The 22,778-nt window shown below is 42.4% G+C and overlaps 1 protein-coding gene across 4 annotated transcripts in view; it reads right to left on the bottom strand.

Moving 5' to 3' along the window:
* The window catches only part of COLGALT2 (collagen beta(1-O)galactosyltransferase 2), a 116,783-nt gene that overhangs the window by 71,628 nt on the left and 22,377 nt on the right, over positions 1 to 22,778 (bottom strand). Inside the window, exon 1 of one of the 4 annotated variants that reach the window (XM_072945943.1) lies at positions 18,755 to 18,846. The exons of the other annotated variants lie outside the window; for them this stretch is intronic. The gene's annotated coding sequence lies outside the window, so the exon portion shown is untranslated. Of the gene's footprint in view, positions 1 to 18,754; positions 18,847 to 22,778 lie in introns of those variants that run through there. 4 annotated transcript variants of the gene reach the window in all.

Below are 22,778 nucleotides of genomic sequence, written 5' to 3'. Positions count from 1 at the left end.
GGATAACTCTTCAACACCACTTTCCAGTATATTAATTTGCTCTTATACTGTACTTTGTCTGCATTTCTGACTTAAAGCATCATTATTTTTTTCACTTCTAGAATGACTCATGCATCTTATTTCACAATTTCATATATACAGGGAATCACATTATTTCCAAAGCACTTTCATTACAAGCCAATTCAATTCACGTTATTTTAAAAATTATTATTGAATTTAGTGCACGAGTCTCTCTGTTATTAGGAAAGTCAGCTGGAATCACATAGAAGTACTCTGTCTCATTTATAAAATGCCCTGCTCCAGACCCTCCTGACCCCTGAGTCTCAAAGTCATTACGATCTTTTTTAGGTTGAGTCAGAAGTCTAAACCCTTAGCTATAGTGGGGAATGTTCCACAAGCCTGCAGGTTTGGGCCTTATGGCTTCTCTGGTATAAAATCTCATTTTTTCCCAAGGTTCTTTTAATTGGAGCTTTCGATTGACAGAGTTTAAACCCTCCAGCTATGCTACCTTCTGCCTTTATTCCTCCTCTGCATTCCATTTTGAAGACTATGATTTTCCTGTTTCACTGCTGTAGAAAGCGCATGCTCCTCACTGGGATTTGGGGACAGAAGCCCAGTGCTCACTACCAGCTGGTCCCGGGCTCGGTGCCCCTACCACCAGCCAGTGCGTAACAGCTTGAGCCCTGACAGCAAGCAAGGCCATTTGGCCTGGAGTGGACCGCTGTCACGTGACTGCCCTGCGGGCTGTGAGAAGACACCCGGGTTGGACTCCAGGCCTGCAAATAAACTCATGGCCATCTGCATTCCCTCTCATGACTCAGCCGTTCTTCATGAAAGGATTCACTGTGTGTGAGGAGGAGAAGTCTAGACGATCTGAAATTAGAAACAGCAGAGGAGAGCTGCAGAGATGAGAAAGTCACTGAAATCAAGGTGCAAAGGCTGCTGTCCCAGGCCACTGCTGCTTTGTAGCGACAGGAAGATAGTTTTACACTTAAAGGATAATCATCCTGAGAAAGCTAATCTTTGTGCACATAATGCAAACACCACAAAAACAAAACAAGACCAGATCACCTTACTGGGATCTCAGAAAAAAGCAACAGTGTTTTAGAACGGGGTGAGCAAATGCTGAGTTTGTAGCTGTAGGAAAAGGACTCAAGTCTGAATTATTTTTCCATACTTTCTATTTTGGGGACCATAGGCAAACTTCTTACCATTTCTGAGCTTCACTTTTCCTTATTTGAACAATGGGCATAAAAATAACTATGTCTCTGGGAGAATCAGAGATGATACATGTAAAGAAATGATACAGAAATTGCTAGTTGCCTGCTGGTATCCAGTCTCCTTTTCTTTCCAAAGTTCCAAGTAAGAACTTTGATTTTATCTGGGCATATCATCACCCAGAGAAAAGGATACACTTCCCTAAATCAAACAATTATGTATGTATAAGATTGGGCTAATGATACATAAATATGATAATGATACTGTGCAAAATATATGAGGAATATTGCACGAGTCTCATGAAAGGCTCTTAAAGGAAGGGGACTGGGTGGCCTTTGTTCCTACTTTGCTCCGTCTTACTGCCTGGAACTTGGGTGAGACAAGAGCAACCATTTAGGACCAGGAAGACAAGTGATAAATTTGTCTTTGATTCAAATCACAGTGGAGATTCAGAGTAAAGAGTAGGAAGTACACTGGGTTCCTAAGAATACTATGGAAGCACCATACTGGCCTTGGGCTCTTTATCTCCAAATTCCTTTATGGGGGGGAAGAAGAATTTAAGTCAATACTATTTTGCGTTTCTTCTTCAAATTGCACTCAACCTGTGTATAAACTTAATTCTGATTCAAAAAATAGGCTTAATATCTACCAAAATTAAAATTTCACATTTTTGACCCATCAATCCCACTTAAATATATGTATAAGATTATATATAAATACATAGATATTAAATATATGTATAAGAATAAGTGTATATATATATAAGATGAAGGTGCTCATTGAACACAAATTTCACTTCACATCTTCTAAGCAGTAATATATATATATATATATATATATATATATATATATATATATATATATATATATATCTTTCCTATAAATGTACTGGGATATGTGCATAGAAGATATAATCAAAAATATGGACTGCATAACTATTGGTGGTATCAGAAGACTGGAGACAAACTAAATGTAGGTGACTGGTTATGCAAATAATTTGTACTCAAACAGTATATTACTATGCAGCTGCTAGCCTCAGAGATCCAAATTGAACAATCTTCAAGTGCAGTAAATTACCATTTGGGGGGAAAAAAGATTATTACGTTTTCCACAGATAGCTGCAGCACTGTCTCCATCTCATGATGTGACCTTGACACTCCTCCCATCAAGACATGGGGGCTAAGTTTCCTCATCTTGAATCCTGGCAACAGAAGTGACACAGGGCTTCCTGTGACTTCCAGAGCTAAGTCAGAAAGCTGAGGCAGCTTTCTCCTTGTTGACCGGAAGACTCAAGTCCAGAGCCTGAAGTCACCATGTAAGAGGCTGCCTTGCTATGAGGAAACCACACCACACAGAGAGGCCACATGTAGGTGCTCTGCTCGGCAGTCCCAGTCTTCAATGCCGCCCAGGACCGGACATGGGAGTGAATGAGCCTCCAGATGATTCCAACCCCCTAGTCTTTCAAGCTGAGGCTCCAGATATCATGGAGCAGAGGAAAGTCATCCCTGTGGTGCACTTTCTGAATCTCTGAGTATAGAGTCAGTGAGCATAGTAAAATGCTTGTCTTTTTTATGTCACAGAGCTTTCAGTGGTTTGTTGCATCGTAACAGCATGGTTTTCTGTGTATAAAATTTTTCAGGAAGTCTATAAAATAAAGATATTAATCTTGATTGTTTCTGGAGAGTGAGATGGGGATCTAGAGTGAGTTAAAGACTTAGCTTTCACTGTGTGCTTTTTCATACCATTTCAATTTTTCTTTTATTATGTACATGTATTACTGTACCTTTCAAGCATGTATAAAAAAGGATATTTTTAGGAAGATGTGTGATACCAGGGACAAGCAGGTCTGCGAGCTCCCACTAGCAACATGAGCATAAAATCTCCAATTGAGCACATGTGCTAAAGAGTCCAAAGAAGATAAAGACAATACTACAGTCATTCCAGGTGTTTAAATTAGGTGACGTATTACCAACTTTAACAACTATAGTATCTCAGTATGATAAAATTTCTATCAGTTCCTTTTCCACAAAAACTTATTCATTAAAAAAGAAAATTATCATCATCTAGCCCATATTTTAATCACAGATTAAGGTGCACGTTGAACACAAATTTCACTTCACATCTTCCAAGCAGCAAGCTAGCCACAGTCTTAAATCCCTGTCCTGTCTAACCAGGGGAGGCAGTGGGCAATCAGGTAAGATCTGAAAGGCAGGCAGTCACTCTTCCCAGTTGTTGCAGGAAAGCATTCATCCTTAGAATTCATACAAATGTCCTGAAATCTGGCAATGCCAGGGGAAAAAACCCTTACCCACCCACTTCACCAAACTGCAAAGTCAATGGATAAAATGGGATGTAGCTAGTAATGCAGAGGACCTATTCCAAATGGTATCAGGAAATATGAATAGAAATCATAAAGCAAAACTATTTAAGTTCTAAACTGTGCTCTACAACAACTTCCTTAAGCGTTTGAAGGCATCTTACTTCTTTAAATTTGCAAAGCCCTTTTAGGAGGAGTTCTAGCAAGAGACAACCAGTTCTCCATAAAAATTGCTCAGCAGTTACACAGCACACATGATACAGAATTTTCTATTTCCTTTATCTCTAGATCAGCAGAGTGGATGATTTACAAACATCCTGAGGGACTGACTGACCCTCTGTGGACACTGAAGGAACACGAGTGTCCTGGGAATTTCTGTAGAAGAAGTGCTGTACTTCACTCTATTACAAAACAGTCTCAGTGCAGAACAACAGGAAGCCAAGCACCCGGGACGGGGATGGGGAGCAGGGGCTGCTTGCCGTGGTGCGGACCAGTGGGCAGGCCAGCAATTGACTCTGAGTATCATTCAAAGACTTCCTCATATCATCAGCTTCATGAAAATCATTAGGAATAAGGAATACTTCACATCCCAAAGGAAGCTGTTTTCTCTACTAACAAGTGGGTAATCCCCACACTAAGGGCAGGAGGCACCTGAAAACAGAAAGCCCGAGGGGACGCTGGCGCAAAGCTCTAGCAGGCGCTCAGCACCCCCTTGCCTGTGGCCGGGGCAGACGGATCAACAGCCCAACGCAGAGGGGCACAGAGTGGGGGCTCCATGAACATTTTCTGAATGAAGAGCAAGGAAACCCCAAACTTCTTCAGGCTTCCCCAGCCTGTGGGCACAAACCTATCAACAAGTGTCAAATCTCCAAATTGCCCGACTTTATCCATCACCTCCTCGCCCAGGACCTCTAGCTCCTGCAGGGCCCCCTGCGCCCAGCAGCCCACGTGACCTGGTGCTGCCATCTTCCCCCGTCCCTAGTCCCTCCCCAGCCATAGAACTTTGCTGGTGGCTGGATGACCAGGAGTGTAGTATTCAGAATTTCCACCTGGTTGCCCTTCCTGCCTGGAACGAGTCTGAAGGGATCACTTTCCTCTTGGAAGCTGTCAGTATCCCGCACAGCCCACCCACACCCTGCCCCGCCGTCTCCCCACCGCCAGCCCCTGCATGCCAGCAGATCTGGTCCCCGGGGACTGACAGAACTTGAATTACTTCCCAGGAGACGCCTCAGCCCTGGAGTGACCATCAGACCTCTCCTCCGCCAGGCCTACTGTCATGAACTGAGTGTTTGTGTCCCCCCAAATCCATATGTCAACATCCTAACCGCCAGTGTGATGGTACAAAAATTCTAAGTGATAATACAATGTATGTTATAGTTTAACTTGCAGCTTTTCTTTCTCTGCAATACATAAAATCACAGTGTATCTTAGATTTGATAAAATACCGTGTCTTGAACTATGAGCATACTCTGTAATAACAGAAGCTGAAGCAATTTTTAAAATTTTTCATATTGCAACAAATCAGACGGCTTTTACTTTAATCTGCTTATAGGTCTTTCCTTCTTAATATACTGTCACTCTTTGAAGAGTAAGAAACGAGAGCACATGTCTTTGGACGGTGGATTCTCTGAGAACCGAGACCCCAGCTCCATCTGGTGTGAATTCTGTAAAACAGGTTCACTGTGGCCACAGACTCCCCGAGTTCTCAAACAAGTATTCTGGAAACAGCCCCACCCTACTATTCTTTAACCTTTCTTTTACCAAAGTTAGGTCATCTTTCTAAAAAATCTCCGAGAACTACTAAACTAGAATACATAGGGAGGTCCATTTTATCCAACAAATACTGAGCACCTGCCATAGCCAGGTCGCAGGCTCAGTACTGCAGATGCACTGGGGAATGCAGGATGCTTCCTGCCAGCAAGGAGCTTAAAATCTACTGAAGCAAATTACTAATTTCAAAAGGAAAGTATTACTGTCTGATGGAGAAACTGGAAACACGTTAACTAAGTGGCCAAAATTAACATCACCAGAAAGGAGCAAACAGACGTCAGCCTCCATCGGATCCTGCAGGCCTCTGACACACAGTATTCCAGCCCAAATGCATAAGCAGAAGCTAATCATGAGGAAGCATCAGAAAAACCAGACTGAGGGATATCTTAGAAATGACTGGCTTATATCGTTTTTTTTAATGTCAGTGGTATGAAAGATAAAGAAAGGCTGAAATTAAACATTTATTCAGATGAAAAAGGCAGAATGGCTTAATGCAATAAATGATCCTCTGTTGGAGCCTATTCTTAAAAAGAAAAGAAGAAAGAAAAAAATTCTGTAAAAGGTGTTTTTAGAAAAATTCAGGAAATTGAAATGTAGATTGTAGATTCAAGTAGTGTTGTATGAATGTTAAATTTCCTGAATTTGATAACTGCTGCAGATATGTAAGAAAATATTCTTTTACAAGGAAAGAGACACTGAGACATGATGTATACAAACTATTTCAAATGGTTCAAAACAGAATAATATGTCTATACATACACACAGAGAAAGCAAATGACATTGCAAATATAACAAAATGCTAGTATAGGAGAGTTCTTTGTGTTATTCTTGCAGCTTTTCTGTGATGTTTTAAATTATTTCAAAATAAAAAGCAAAACATAGATCATTCACATGAAAGTTCTTTGTATATACTTGTAAGGTTATAGCACAATTAAGAGAACTCCACTTTTTTGTCTTCAAAACATTTTAATTGTTCTTCAGTACTTTTATTTTTAAAAAACTTTTTATTGAAGTACAGTCAATTACATGTCAGTTTCTGGCATACAGCACAATGTCCCAGTCTTGCATATACATAAATATATTTGTTTTCATATTTTTTTCCATTAAAGGTTATTACAAGATATTGGGCATAGTTCCCTGTGCTATACAGCAGAAACTTTTTTAAAATCTATTTTTATATATAGTGGCTAACATTTGTAAATCTCAAGCTCTCAGATTTATTCCCTCCCACCTCCTTTCCCCGGTAGCCATAAAATTGTTTACCAAGTCTGAGAGTCTGTTTCTGTTTTGTAGATGACTTCATAATGTCTTTTTTTTTAAGATTCCACATATGAGTGATATTATATGGTATTTTTATTTCTCTTACTGGCTCACTTCACTTAGAATGATGACCTCCAGGTCCATCTATGTTGCTGCAAATGGCATTATTTATTCTTTTTTATGGCAGAGTAGTATTCTATGGAGAACTCTATTCTCAAACTAAAAAAAAATTCCTATATTCAATATCTTGTAATACTGTTAATGAAAAAGAATTTGAAAATGAATATATGTATATATATATATGCATGACTGGGACATTATGCTGTACACCAGAAATTGACAAAGTACAACTGACTATACTATAATTAAAAAAAAAATCCAATGAGATGTATTGACAAGTAAACTTGCAAACGCTGGGGTTAGGAGTTCTAACACATTAATCTCCAGATCTTGAGAAATGAACCTAAATGAAGTCAAGATCAGAGAAGGAGTTGTCAGCATTAAACATGATTAATTAAACGTGAATTAAGAGCAAAAAAATTTTCCTCTGTTTCAACATTCCTGAAATTTCATTTTATTAAGAGGTTGACATTTTCATAATCACCATTATTCTCTCAAATCCTTTTTGGAAACAGGTGAGGAGTAAGGAAATTAACAGATGTTAAGATTCTTATCATGGTCTCTTTCTCAGCCACATGCATTACATTTGGCCAATTATTCCAGAAACCTCTAACTCTGGATTGAAACTGGCAACTCTTTAACTTACTGGTCTTACACTCTTCCCTCCATATGAACCCCTCTTCCTTCCTTTGAACATCGGAACGGCAGTCTTTGTGTTCCCTTCAGATTTCAAACAGAGTCACGAGTAGCTCACTAGGGGGATTGTATTCGTTTATCATTGACAGAAGATGGCACGACTTTTTCCCAACTGCTGAACTCCCAGAACACTGGTGGTGACACTGCAAGCAGTCAACAGAGACAGAGTGAAAAAACAAAGATTTTGGCTTTAAGTTAAAATGTGTGTTTATTATCATATTTTAAAATATGACTTCTCTCCCTACTTTTTGGACAGGATTTATTTTCATTCCACTCTTGCCCACGCTCTGTAGTTCATAACAACAGTGATTATTGTAAGGACAGAAAGGAAAATGACAGGGCAACTGAACGTTTGCACCTAGAACTGCCAAACACTGTGCTTTTGGCCAACTCCTGGAGGAAAGGGCTTCCAGATTCCTTTGGACTTGGGCCAGTCTTTGCTCCAAAAGCACCGGCCACCTGTCACAGAGGCACCAATGGAACTCCTGGCCAGATTTTGGGCAAATGAAACAAATGACCATTAGCTTCCAGGAGATGAATCACAGCCACAGAGCAGGGAGCCAGTGGGCCCCACGGACCCATGAGGAGCAAGGTCTGCTTTGAATTTTCAGTGGCACCATGCGGCAGCTCAGTGAAGGGCTGCGAGTTGTGAGAAGGCCATTTCTCGACATATAATCACCAGTGGCAGCAAGCTACGGAGGGAGCCAGTGGAGACCCAGGGGCTGCCCCGGCCTCGCAAGAAACAATTCAAAACCTAATCAGAACAGTAATGTCTAGATTTCAGCTCCCTGCTCAGTGCACATCCCGAGTGCCGAACACAGGAGACACTATGAGCACTTCCAAGAGCATCACCTACGCAAGTGCCGGCCGTGGTTGGTTTTAAGAGCCTGTTCAACTGAAAGCTGGAATCTAGGCCAGCAAAGCTTTCATGCTGGCACTCCTTCTCCTACGTAGCTCCCCTGACAGCTTAACTGGGAAAGAGAAATTATCCAGAAAGAGACAGCAGACTGCAGACCATTCTGCTACTCACAATCTCTTGTCTCTTTTTCCAACTCACCCCAGAGTAATTCCAACTTCCACTGACCTCCAAAGCTGCCTGCTGCACAGAAACCCAGGCAGCCTCCACTCCTACTATCAACTCCTATTTAAGCTGCCAGCCAGTACGTGCAGAACCAGCTTCCTCGCTCCAGTCAGCTGTCACAATATTTGACACACGGTCAGGGACCACTCACTTAGTAATCCACGGTGTCACAATCATACACTTGCCTTTAACTCTCAACATAAGGATGCAGTTAGGATCTTTATGTGGTTCTCTGAGTTGTCTGTCATATCCCGCTTTTAGACTGCATAAACCCTCTGTGTAAAATCCACATGTGAGGCACAAGCGGGCGGCAGTCTGATCTACTGGTCAATTTGCTCCCAGACTGTTATATAAACCAATAATTACGGCGACCTGACCACTGCGGTTTGGCAGGAAAAGCAACTGTACAAATCCTCTGCACTTACATGGGCTCTTATTATAAAATACTTACTACTACTGTTATCTTCAAGAAGGATATAAGAAAAGAGACAGAAAAGAGCAGAAAAAGAATGCTATTGCTTTGTTCTTCTGAGACAGGAAGGAGGCAGGGCAGGCCATTTAAGAAGTAACACAGCAATTAACACCAAGGTGGCGGCAAATTCAATTCCCCACAGGCCTTGAGGCCCAAGGTGGCGGGAGATTTGACTTCCAGTAGACCTTGAGCTTCATTACATGCTCATTTTAATATATTAATATGGTAAATGACACACCCACAGGTGCCATGACAGTTCCAAGGCTGAGCATAAAATGTCAAAAAGTGGGCAATGGCCCAGTTCCTGGGAATCCCATCCCTTCCCCAAAGTACTTGGCATAATCCTCCCACTTGTTAGCATATGAAGTTTTTACCCAGCCCACAAAACTAACAACCCCCACACCTCGCGGCTGCTCCCCCTTCTGGGGGAGATGGCCTGCACTCTGTCTATGGAGTGTATATCTCCCTCAATAAATCTACCTTTACTCAAATGTGGTTCTTGAATTCTTTCCTGTGCGAAGCCAAGGACCCACACTTGGCAGGGCACGTCCCAGGGACTCAACTGAGACCTACGACATGGCCATCCTCTTGCCCCACATTCATTTTTCCTGTGTCACTTCCTCATGCCTGCTGAGAACACATTTCTCAGACCCCACATCTCCGAAATAAGAAAGAAAAATAGAATAACAAAGCAAAAAGAGAGCAGAGGTGCCCCCAAATCTCTCCTGAATTCAGCCCATCATAGGCCCACAGCTTACAGCGTTTCTGCTGCCTCCCTCCTTAGGGTGGTGAGCACAAATGATTTTTTTAATCCATTATATTTATAAGCATTTTTGTGCAGATGTCTTTATAAGTGTTTAAAAACATCAAAAATGTCATCTGTTAATACAAACATAGAAAACAAACTACTTCATCAGGGATTTTGGGAGTCATGAAAGCTAAATTAAACTGTGTGTGTGGTATCCCACAGCAGCTAGGATTATCAGAGGGGAAAAACAGAATCACAATGATGGATTACATTTCAAATTTTTTTTTGAGAGAAAAAAGATTGAATTGAATCTGCATAATAAGAATGGATCACTCTTTGAAACAATGAATCACTGTTTTTATTGACCTTACCATCATGACAAAGAAACTGTATGTTTTCAGAGTGGATGTGGGATTCTAATAAACATGAAATTCATCCTCACTGTGCACTTCAAAACGCACTCCATTTGCATCATCAAATAAGCAAAATAAGAGATGGGATCCTACAGAAGAGAATTCTAATTCTCCTGCTTCTGGAAAAGCAGCATAAGATCTCAGTGTGACCCCTGACTTTGTAACCAGACAGGCCCCTGAGGAACTGGGAAGAAACTGACATAGACTTAGAAGAGTGAAGAAGAGAGTAAGAAGCAACTGGGAAACGGAAGGCTCGCTGGGCCCACCTGAGGCCCACAGAGCTCAGGTCATGTGGCCAAATTAGCATGAGTGTGGTCTGGGGGGACAAGGAGGAGATAAACAGGACCCCAAGGCAGAGACTGCAGGAGGACTGATCTGGGACTGAGCTTCTTCTAAATGACAAGGGAATCTAAGGCATTTGCAATGGGTCAAGGCTAGAAGGAACTGAAGACCAAACGGGACTTCGGCAGCAAGCAGGATCAATGAGGTCTCACGGAGGACAAAGATCAAAGATCGGACTGTAGAGGGCATGGCAGGGTGGGACTGAAGGCTCCCTATAGAAAGAAATCCTATGGAAATGGAAGGGAAATACACATCTAATCCTGGTACTTTTCTGGATGGCCATTAACATGAAGCCATAACCAACTTCTCCAACTTTGTCTCGGTGCCCCTCCAGGCTCTCTTGCTCTAAACTCCCTGTGCCTCTTTTGTGACACTGGGCTTCCAGAGGGAGAAAGAGACATACTTCACTCACTTCCTGAGAGCAGAATTCCTGACATTAGAAAGTTTATTGACGCCGTCAGTGAACGAAGAGATACAAGCGTACCTCCGTGTATTTGCATATCTTCTACTTTGATGAAATTTAGACTGTTTTGCTCATTTTCCCTGCACAGACAGGTACATGTGGAACATTCTCAGTTCTGAAATCCACATTGCAGAACGCTGGCCCTGGGCCACGAAGTCATTATAGCGAACATTAGTAAAGAAACCATGGAAGGAACCACATGGCTGACGTGAGAAAGCGAAGCTTCAGCAGGAGATGACCAGCCACCGAGTTCACTGGGCACCTCCTGAGCTGTGCAGAGGATTTGGTAAATTAAATAAAAGGCTATTTACGTGAAACTATGAAAATACCCTAAGTCCTAGCTGTGGACATCACAGACGTGTGTGAAAGTCAGACATATTAGAAATTCTGATTCATTATAATTTCTTGACAGACACTGTTAACTTTAGTGAAAATGCTGCAGCACTTAAAATGTCAAAGGTGATGCAATGAAAATGAATTCTTAGTCCAAGCCTCAAACTGTCATGGGTGGCTTTATTTATAGACACATGGTGGTTTCTGAGGCCATATGAGGTTAATAAAATGTGACAAAATGGGTTTTTTTATGGACTAAATGACCCTTAGTTACTACATTAATCTCAGGGTCAAAATGATTTTAAAATTTCCACTGTGATTATAAATTATGTCACTAAAATGTTTATCATTCACTGAATTACACCAAAGATCCAGGAGAGAATTACACAGCCAGCCTGGAGTGGGCTGTGTTGTGCTCCGGACTGCCCTTCTGGTTGGCAAAGTAGATGTACAGAATGTTCTCAGGGCATTTTATTGTGGGAAATGAATGTGGGTGTTGAAATACTATTGATAACTACCAATTTGGGGGTGTTGGTTTCCTTTTTCTTTTTTTATTTCAGTGTTAAATAAGGATAAATTTCATTAATTCAGAAAACCCTAACATGAACATTTAATTGAAAGAACAGCTGGCTTGCGAGACAAGCAAAAGGAAAAACAAGGTTTGAAAGGGACTGTTTGTACCACTCACGTGGCAGGAGCTGGGTCTGAAATCTAAGGGCTTGGGCAGGATTGAAACAAGGTTTTGTGAGGCTTGGAGCTTATGCACCTTGGGAGAACCCACTTTAAGAAAAGGAATACAAGATTTCAAATGTAAAATTAAGTATGAGAGTGAATATTTATTTAGAATGAGGAAATTACTATATAAATAATTATGACAAGTTAATAGATTTGCTTTATAATTAAATAATTATAACAAATTTTCAAGGGCTGTGAAAGGCCACAGACATCAAAAAACCAGAAAAATATTTTATTAACTACCTGACATACTTCTAAAAACTTACTTTCTTAGATTTTTTTTTTGTTAATATACCCTCTGATTGCCTCGTTCTGTGATGATTATTTTCACAATATCTCATTGCATAAAGAGAAGAGAAATATAATCTAGTCTTTCCTGAACCAATGTTCGCTGAAATTTGTTCTTTAGTATTAATAACACAGAAAGCTTTCAAGCCATTTCACTGTGTTGGTGCCGGTTTTGAGCACCGTTTCCAATGGAGCTGCCAGACTTTGTGAGGCCAAGGTGTCTTCCACCTGCTGGTACACAATCTGAGGTGTAGTGATGCACAAAACGTGCATGTACTCAGACATGTTACCTCTGGTTTGTGCTCTTCAGACAGCAATTCTGATTCAATTTGTGATTTCCACAGAAAAAAGCAAAGTGTCCGAGAGCTTTATAATTATATTCAACGGTATTCACTGCATTATCAAGCGTGTTTCTAACAGAAGGGAAGTTTTGTTTTGACGAGGCACCAATGAGAACTAAACCATTCTCTTAAAATTGCTCATGTCTGATGGCTGGAGGTATCTTCCAGAGACAAGATTCAATCACTGTTTCTCCTCTGAACCTCATTTACTTCTGAGACCAGCTAGACAGAAGAGCCCTGTGGTTCTGGGTGTTAAGTGGACTGCTAGAGTAATAAACTATACGTAGACATGACTACAAACCATGTTTTTCCCGCTGACCTCTAACAACATCCCCAAGTCGGCTTCCCCTTAACCAGACCCCAGATACACCCACTGCCACTTCGCCACGGCCCCAAACAAGGGGACGTACGACGGAGGGAGACCTGGCTAAGTGGTCTTCGCCCACCGCTGGGAAAGTATTTTCCCTTTGCACATTTTACCGAAATAGACTAGAATGCACTGCGGAGGGGACCCCAGCAACGGGGCTGAAGCGCACCTTCCTTAGCTTCCAAGTCAGTCTGCCTCTGGCTTGGGCCAGCTCACTGCTCTGCCACTAAACATGTGGCTCTGGAAGAAAATCCCAATTGGTCTCAACTCCAGTTTCCCCTTTTTCAGATGAGACTACTGCTAATAACACGTGTTTCACAGGGGTGTGGTGAGTTCTGAAGGAGTTAACTCGTGGAGAGCTATTCTTGGAACACAGTAAGTGTTCAACACATGTTGGCTCTCGATATTAAGTGAACGTTATTGTATTGCAGAGGACCATATAATATAATAAACTGTGTAGAAAAATAATTCATATGCCAACAATAAAGACATTAAGCAGACAGAACAGCCATATATTAATTAAAAATGATTCTCAAAGGATACCTGTAGCATTGCCCTAAATGACCGTATGTATTTGAAAACAAGGAACCAATTTTAAAAATTATACTTGAGAGACTGTACAAAATGAACACCTCTTCTCCCCACCTCATTATGTTTGAACTGGGAGAGGGGTGATTTGTTCCACCACAGTAATATGGGGGCAAGTAGGACGTTGCTTTTTTGTTATTAATTATTCTAAACGATGCGTTATATTTCCTTTCCTAGGGAGCGTAAAAAGAATTCCATTCCCAGAAATCGAGGTTTCAAAACATCTTCAGAAGCAAAGTAAACAAAATGAAAAACAAATCTTAACAATGATTTCATTCATAGGAAACTTCTCGTTGCTCATAAAATCAAGGAACACTCTAAGCCTTTTCCAGACTATACACATCCTACACTTTACCTTAAAAATCTAGGCGTCTAATAAAATACACAAACAATGGTCGCGCAAATTATCTAAGTGAAAAGGCACGAGATATTTTAAAGCCAAACTTGACACAGAGGCCCCATACAAAACAAAATATGTGATCTTTCAAAGTCATAAGTGAATATGCTGGAAGATGCTCCGGACAGCAGGGATCAGCATAAATTGAGAAGGAAGAAATATTTTCTGCCAGTAGCAAGCAGTAGGAGTGCCAAATGCAGGGGGGACAGGAACGCTTTTAAAAAAACAAAGCGAGAGTTTGTGGAACCAGACATCTGCTTAAAGCAAACCAGATTATAATTACTATTTTACTAGAGATTAGATTTTGAAACATCTTGAATTGGAACACTTGAATTTGAATGGCTAAAGGCCCTTCTCACAGTCCCCACAGTCCCTACAAATGCCCCTCTCTTCTGGAATAAATCAATCATTGCTCTCCACTGATTGTTGGCTTCTCAATACCCGCTTACTTCCTGGTTGAGCTTTATGGGAGGCAGAGGAAATGTCCTTGACTTCAGAAGCTACATCGTAAGGGGTGGCAAGCAGCACTTGTGAGAGCTCAGGCATGAGACAGAAACACCCTGGCAGTTATCTTATTTTTCATGAAGAAACCAGAGCTGAGCTTTGCCAAGCAGACAGCTATGAACTCACTGGTCTGAAATAATTACTCATTGAGACTTTCCCCGGGACAGAATTGATGGGTTTATGCAGAAAACACAACTCAAATATTGATTTACAGGGTTTTTCTTTTTAAATCAGTAGCCTTTGCCTGTACTTGAGCCTAAGTTCTCGATTACATTAGTGACAAAGCAGGAGATTAAAAAGAAAATAAATATTCCACCAAAGCAGACTTTTTTTTAATATTTTTTATTGAGTTATAGTCAGCTTACAATGTTGCATCAATTTCCAGTGTAGCACACAATTTTTCAGTTATACACGAACATACATGTATTTGTTGTCGTATTCTTTTTTGCTGTGAGCTACCACAAGATCTTGTATATATTTCTCTGTGCTATACAGTATAATGTTTATCTATTCTGCATATGCCTGTCAGTATCTACAAATTTCGAACTCCAAGTCTATCCCTTCCCACCCCCCGCCCCCTTGGCAACCACAAGTTTGTATTCTATGTCTATGAGTCTGCGAAGCAGACTATTTTTGATTCACAGTCTTCATGCTTGGTGGTCTTGTTCCTGTTTTAGGAGATAAAGAAATCAAAGCCTCACAACAACTGATGCCAATAGGAGGGTGTCTAAGGAGGTTAACACTCCATAGTTGCAACTCAGAAACTAAGCACAAACTGAGGCAAACTCAAAACAAAATTCTCTGTTTAGCCCAGAGCCAGCCTGAGAAATGTTCTTTTTAATCAAGATGAGATGTGCTGTGATGTTAATGGAGGGACCGGACCTCAAAAAAGGACTGTGTTCAAATGATTTCCGCGGGAAGATGCAGAGCAGGATCTAAAATGTTGATCTACATTTTTGCAAAATTTTGCTTTATGCTTCAAGAAAACGAAGTAAAGTATGGCAAATAACATGCATCTAAATCTCAGTGATGCACGCTGTAAATTTAGCACATCCTTCCAACACACCTAACCTGTGCTTTAAGTAAGAGATACATGCAGAACTGCTGATGGCCAGCATTCTCCTGTTTTTTAGACTCTCTTGATGGCTGTGTAGAACGTCTTCATTTACTGCTGGGGTTGTTTGCTGTGTTTCATTTTATTTTGTCGTCTTAAAACAAGGCTCTTTAATTTTTTATGAGTTCTGCCCCCCGAGTCTTATTATTAATGGCATTACCATTGATGACAGTTCAGAGGGAAGGGAAAGAAAGTCTTTGGGGAACATTCCACTGTGTAATCAGGATGCCGTGGATGCTAAAGAAGGGAATTTGCTGACGTACTCAAAGGTTAACAGCACAGCTCAGGCTTGACCTGGTCGGGGTTTAATTGTACAGCTACGCAGGTTGGTAAGAATTAGAATAAAAATATGATACTATTGTTGATGATACTGAAAACTGACCCTATTTTCCCCAAGAAGAAGCCCAGAGAAGAATGAAATGCCATTTACAAGGCAAATCTGACATAAGTCCAAAACGGACCAGCCACACTGGCCTGCTTTGCTTTCTTCCAGCGAGTGGAACGTTCCTCTGACTTGGGAACCTGACGAGTTCCCCTTCTCTTCTCCAATCCCACCTCTCTTGACAAGGCGGTTCCTTCTCATCGCTCAGGGCTTGGCTCAAAATTCACCTTTTCAAAAAGCCCTTCTCTGACTACCTCACATGTGAAGTACTCGCCTATCCAGGTAGTTCATACGCACCCTGTTACCCTGTTTTACTTTCTCCTAACACATGTCTTTTAAAATCAGCTGCTTTGTTTATTTCACGTTCACGGCTGCCCTCCCTCAGCACAGCATGAGCTCTGTGGGAGCAGGGGCTTCACCTGCACACCCAGCACCTTGCGCAGTGGTGGCGATAATGGTCTCAGACGCGTTGGTCAGGTGTTTAGGGTATTTGCACTTGTCTCCGCTCAAGAGCTTGTAAGCAGATGTCACCTGAAGGCCAGACTGGGCTGGAAGACTGACTTCCCAGGTGGACTCCTCCCCCGGCAGCAGGTGGGTGCTGGCGGCTGGCTGCAGACCTCAGCTCCTCTCTGCGTGGGCCTCTCCTGGGGGCTGTTTCAATGTCCTCGCGACACGGGGGCCCCCCGCTGAGCAAGCAGCCCAAGAGACCCAGGCAGAAAGTCCAGTGCCTTCTATGATCTGACCTCGGGAGCCACACACCCTCACTTCCACCTCTTCGACTGGTCACGTGAGTCGGCAGGCGCGGAGACTAGGGAGGACTGAGCCCAGGAGGCAAGGGGCATTGGGAGCCATCGTGGAGGTCAGTTCCACGCTGCTGGTTACAGTTAGTCTGCTATTGAAAAAGCAGGCCTTTGAGGTGAGGCGAGCAAATACCTGTATACCTTATACTTCAATATTTAACACACTTTTAACAACAGGTTACTGGTTTTGTTTTACTGTCTACTTAGCGGGGGATGTGCAGCACTCAAGCACTTCGCAATGTAAAAGTGAGATGAAGGCCAAGTTCAGATTAAGCTGGGAGGGGTTCGCTCAAGTATTTGGAAGCAGGTCCCCAGACAGGATCTGCAGCCCATGTGTCTTTTGAGACAATGACACATACAATTCTTCAACCAAAAATGACCTCACTTGTTAGCAGCTGATTGTTCAAGGGTCTGGAAACCATACTGTATTATTTTACCACCCAGCGTGAAATTAACTACAGACTGTAGCCATGTGTGACCCTGGTCTTCTCAGGGACCAAAGGCCAAGGAAGGCACGTACGGTTGATCTTTTTTAAGTTGTTGAAAATCAGGATTATCTGTCTGGATTTTTAAAAGTCATAATCATTTTGAGCAAGGTGATGCAAAGAATAGATTATCCTAATTATTTCAGGTAAAAGAACTGAGCTTCTAGTACTGCTAATTCTATAGATAAATAAACAAGTAAATCCATTAATAGATAAACCAAAACCTACCTAGAAAATGCCTCTTTATAAAAATGAAAAGGAAAGAATTGGAGAAGAGAAGTTGGAGCCAAATCTCTGATGTTAGTAAGAGAAGTAGTAAGAGTTACTAAGAGGAGTTGACAGCAGTAACAGTGAGTAAAAGCAGAGACTTAGAATGAGGACTCCAAAAACCTACTGCAGAGAAACGCTTTCAGAAGGCAAAACGCAGACTGTGGTTTATTTGCCTGCTGCCCCTTCGACATCAAAAAGATGAAGCGTTCCTTTTAAAGAAACCATTTGCTTTCTAGCTCAAAGCTACAGAACGTCAATACAATTTATTATCTAAAACTTGACAGCTGATACACAGGTTAAGGGGAAACACCACCAAGTCTCAGCTACTTTGTTAACGGAAGAAAGAAAGAGCTTCAGAACCCACTTCACTTCAGGGCAGAAACTGACCCTCTGTCCCTCCAACCACACTCACTATGTCAGAAGAAAAACTCATTAGGGCGTTTTATGCTACCATGCCTGGACCCCGGGGTTGCTAACGCATCCTGGAGAAGTCTTACTTCAGAAACTCAGAACGGCTGGCGCTGGCTTGTGGGGGAAACAGGCAGCCAGTGCACAGCTGGATCAGCTGAGGAGCCAAGATCAGAGAAGCTGAGAGAGGCAGCCAGAGAGCAGGGCTTTCTCAAGAGAATTCTGACCCAGCAGAAGGTTTTGCTCTTTCGTTTACTGGTTATGGCTCAGAAAAGGAAGACTTTGACTTTAGAGACTGAACCCCAGGAATAAAGTCAAAGAGTCACCAAAGAGAACTCTCTTTGGAAGAGAAAATTGTTGCCTTCTTGGTTTTCTGCAGCCTATAAATTCAAAATCAGGAGACAAGTGATTCTATCTCCCCTCTCACCACTCCCCCAACTTCTTCTTCTGCCCCAACATTAAAGCACTGACAAGGAAGCACACGGCCCTGCCCAGCTCCATGTCACAAGGACCTTTCACAGGCTCCTGGCCTCTGAAGGTGTCAGCACAGACTGATCCGCAGCACCTCCGCACTATGATGACACCACTGTGAGGTAAAGCCTCTCCCTGGGGAGGAGCTGTCACATCAGTGCAACAGCCCATTTAACTTCCACTGCCAGGTTCTCCTAGCCCCACAGTGCACACGCAGCAGACTGAGCAAAACACACAGGTCTGCACGCGGGCCAGGAGCTTTTGCAAAGAACAAACATACATAGTTTCCCATCACAATGGTAAATGTCAAACTCCTATTTTTGTCTTTTCAAAAAAAAAGCGGGGACCTTCTAGGGCCGACTTGCACTTACTTATTTTGCACGCGTGAGAAAAGTCGGCATGGACACTCATGCTGCAGCTACTCCGTCCCAGGAGTCCCCAGCAATGGTTTTCCCAGCTTTCAGACCTGGAACTATCTCTTCTGATGTAATTCTTTGGGTTCTTTTTCTTCTCAACACAGCCTTTCTTTTGGCTGTTGTTGTTCATGAAAGGATGATATGTTCTTTCAGGTCAGAGGTTATATTAGTCAGGGTTCTGTAGAGAAACAGAACCAATAAAACAGCTAGAGAGCAAGAAAGTGAGAGTGAGGGAAGAAGCAAGAAAATATATACCTCTATTCTATAATATGTATTTACTTCATATCTATCTATCTGGAGAGAGGATTTTAAGGAATTGGCTCATGTAATTATGAAGGTTGGCAAATTCAAAGTTTGGAGGGTAGCCCGGCAGGCTGGAGACTCAGGGAAGAGCCAGTGGTGCAATTCAAGTCCAAAGGCAGTCTGATGGCACAATTCCTTCTTGCTGGAGGAGGTCAGTCTTTTGTTTCACTCATGCCTTCAACTGATTAAATGCAGCCCACCCACATTATGAAAGGCTTTACTGAAATCTCATCTAAAAACACCCTCACAGAAACATCCAGAATAATGTTTGACCACATATCCAGGCACCCATGACCCAACCTAGTTAATACAGAAAATTAACTATCCCAAAGGGCAAAACTTTTTTTTATTTTTATAGTTTTATATAAGATATGAACCATCAGTTATTCAGCAAGGATATGATATAATAAAAAATAAATAAGTGTGACTCCATATTAGATCTGTTTCTTTGGCTTTAATCCTGTGCCCTGTTTCCTAGGCTCAGTCTTGCCAGCTCCTCCCCTTTTGTGAAAGAATGTTGCCTTTAGCCTGAAATATACAGGAGAGCCTGTTCTCAAGGCTCTGACCTCTAAGGATATTAACACTTTTGCACTTATATAAAGATAACAAGTTACAGAATGGAAAATAACATTTGTTTTGTTGGAGGTTTACAGGGACACCATGATCTGACCCACAAAGGAGTCCAAGAACAAAAAATCCCTATACCAAGAAGTTTGCAACAACCAACCACACCCCCTCCCCTTTTAGTATAAAAGGAGCCTGAATTTGACTTGAGAAGGATGGTTCTCCAAGACATTACTCTGCCGTCCTCTCGGTCTGTCGGCTTTCCGAATAAAGTCGTTATTCCTTGCCCCAACACCTCATCTCCTGATTCACTGGCCTGTTAAGCAAAATGAGTTTGGACTCGGTAACAAATATGGGACACTGGATAATTCAAAACTACTGAAAAGTTATATCTAAGTACAAATAAAGAAACAAAGGCCCAAATGTCATCTTAAATATTGCAGCAACAGAGTAAGTTGTTTCATTTTTCATGGTATCAGTAATGGAACTGCAAATACATAGCATGCTGTGGCCAGAAAAATCTTTAAAGTCAGCCAATCCAGCACTCATGGTATAGATGGAGGCCAAGGCAAGGCAGAGGATTCGGGAAAATCTGAAAATACGGAGGCACATGGCCCAGATGATGCAAAAGAGCAAACAGCTAAGAAACTGGATAAAACTGGTATGGAATGCCTTACGTGGAATGTTAGTGAGATAAAAATCACTCTGTTGTCTAAATACACAACTATCCTGAGTGCTGAGAGAGGGAGAAAGACAGCTCAAGGGTGTGCTAGGTGATTGGACCAAACTGACCTGTTATCAAAAGCTGGCCTCTGTCTATCCAAAAGACAGACAAGCCATGCATGGGTAACTGACAGTTCAATTACTGCCTTTATTTTGATAAGACACATGGGAAAACGAGGGTTTGGCCATCACCATGTCAACATCAGCCAAGACTAGCCAATAGGCCAGGGGCTTCCATGCTTTCCAGAGGGACCCCTAATAATCTGCCTCTTATAGGGTAAGGGAGGAGTTCAGTAAATATTAGTGAGTTACTGTCCTTTCCTCCTCAGACAAAAGCCAGCAATGTCCCTTCAGTTCACTAGCATTTGCACAGCCTTGGGAAAAGCTATTAAGATTCCACACCATTATCAAAAGGGGACTTGGCAGAATCTAATCTTTGGGAGACAGAAAACTGGCCCAGAAGTGGGGCTGTAACCTTCAGTCACTTGCTGGCGTTGCTGCAATCTGATGCCTAAGAAATGAGGATCCAGTGTGTCTTTGATGCCCAGTCCAGGCTTTGAAGCTCTGTTAAGACCACAGGACAAAGGCAGCCCTGTTTATGCAAATCAAGAAATAAAAGAAGCTAGAATCCAAAGCCATTATAAGTAACATCAGAAATTCAATACCCAGAGGCGATTAGAGGCCCTGCACCCATATGAAACAGAATGCCTGAAAGCGAGGCTGGGCAGCTCACCAAAACACACATTGGGAAGAACCCCTGAGGGGCCTCAGCCCAGCTGGGTGCGCTCTAAGGCCTGATGTCTGCAGCTATTCAGCCAAGGGACAGGATCTGTGTGTCGCGGGGAGGCCCCCTGGGCCCCTGATGCTCTGCACCCCGTGCTCACAGCCCCTTCCTGAGAAGTTCCAATCTGTGCCCCTGCAAGGCCAGCCCTTTTGCTGCCATGTGCCCTTGGCAGTTCAGTCACCATGTGGGACACACCTTCCGCGGGAGACGACACTGTAACAACCGCAGGAGGGAACACCCATGGGCACAGGACACAATAGGATGAGATACAGGAAGCTTCCGAGAAAACTTAGATTTTTTTTTTAGGCCACTCCAAAAAGATCTAAAATTGGGCTGAGGGTCCAGGAAGCATCAATCATGCAGAGTTATGACTCATGAAAATTCTTTAGAAACGATCATTTCCATGAAGGGGGTACAAACGTCGGCTCAGGAAGGGACCCCGGAGAACACCTGTCTCATCCAGACGTTCTCAAGTTTGGCTGCGTATTATCACTCCCTGGGAAGTTTTCAAAATACGCCACTTGCCTTGATCCTACCCCAAAGACTCAGACTTAAACGGTCTGGGGATGGGGCCCAGGCATCAGTATTTTTAAAATCTTATCGATGATCTCATAAGCAGCCACACTTGAGAACCACCACCCCAGCACATCTCCCGTATGTTACAGGAGAGGAAACTGAGGCCAGAAAGAGTAAGTGACTTGTTCAGAGTGACACAGCATGAACAAACGAGCAATGCCTCCCAGTCCTTCCACAAAACAACATAAATAACAAAAGTATGATATTCACACACGGCGGGGAGGGGATGGATGAGGCTGCTTTTGGCCAGAGACAGCCGTCCTGGGGCTCCCCAGGTGCACCTGCCTTGCCTTCCTCCGCAGGTGATCATTATCTTCTTGGCAGGAGGCACTAAGCTGTAACACGCAGCTCACATTTTTGAGAAAGAAAAGGACTTTTTCAAAAAAGAAAATGGACACATAAACTTGAGAACTTTAACTGTGGAGTCTGTGGACACCTAAAGGACACAATAAAACGAGGGTGGAGAATAGGATGAGATTTAGCACCTGAGCTGTGACCTTCCCCAGAGAAGGCTGCCGGTAGGTGAGGTCATAATAATGCTACTATACCAGCTCTGAACACACCACAGTGCAGCAGCGACAAACTCAGAACAGCCCTCTGTACAGTGGACTCGAGCAGTGTGAATTTCCAGCAAGTTCTATTTTTAGATTCATAACCAGTGAAGACACCAGGTTAGGGACTCTGTAATATCATATAATGAAAGGTAAGCTTCAACTACTAAAAGCAAGCTCATTTGACAGACTGGTTATACTTTTCCCAAATGAGAGAAGTTTTTACTAGCATGCCAAAGAGAAAATCAGAGGTAAGAAAATTAAATACGAGCAACCAAAGAACCAAGATGAGGGACTATGGGTCCCCATTGAAGGAAACGCACTGGTCTGGTTGCCCTCCAGCATATTAAGAGCAGTTCATCAGTGGGTATCTTTTCTTCTATAAACCTAAATGCGCGCACGATGGGAGATAACTGAGCAAAGAAAAGGGTTTCTGAGGCAGTGTCATTTTACACTGAGCCCCAGAGCAAGGTGTTTC

Source organism: Vicugna pacos, chromosome 21 (assembly GCF_048564905.1).
Source record: "Vicugna pacos chromosome 21, VicPac4, whole genome shotgun sequence".
Classification (NCBI taxonomy): Eukaryota; Metazoa; Chordata; class Mammalia; order Artiodactyla; family Camelidae; genus Vicugna; species Vicugna pacos.
This window is presented reverse-complemented; position numbering and strand designations above follow the sequence as displayed.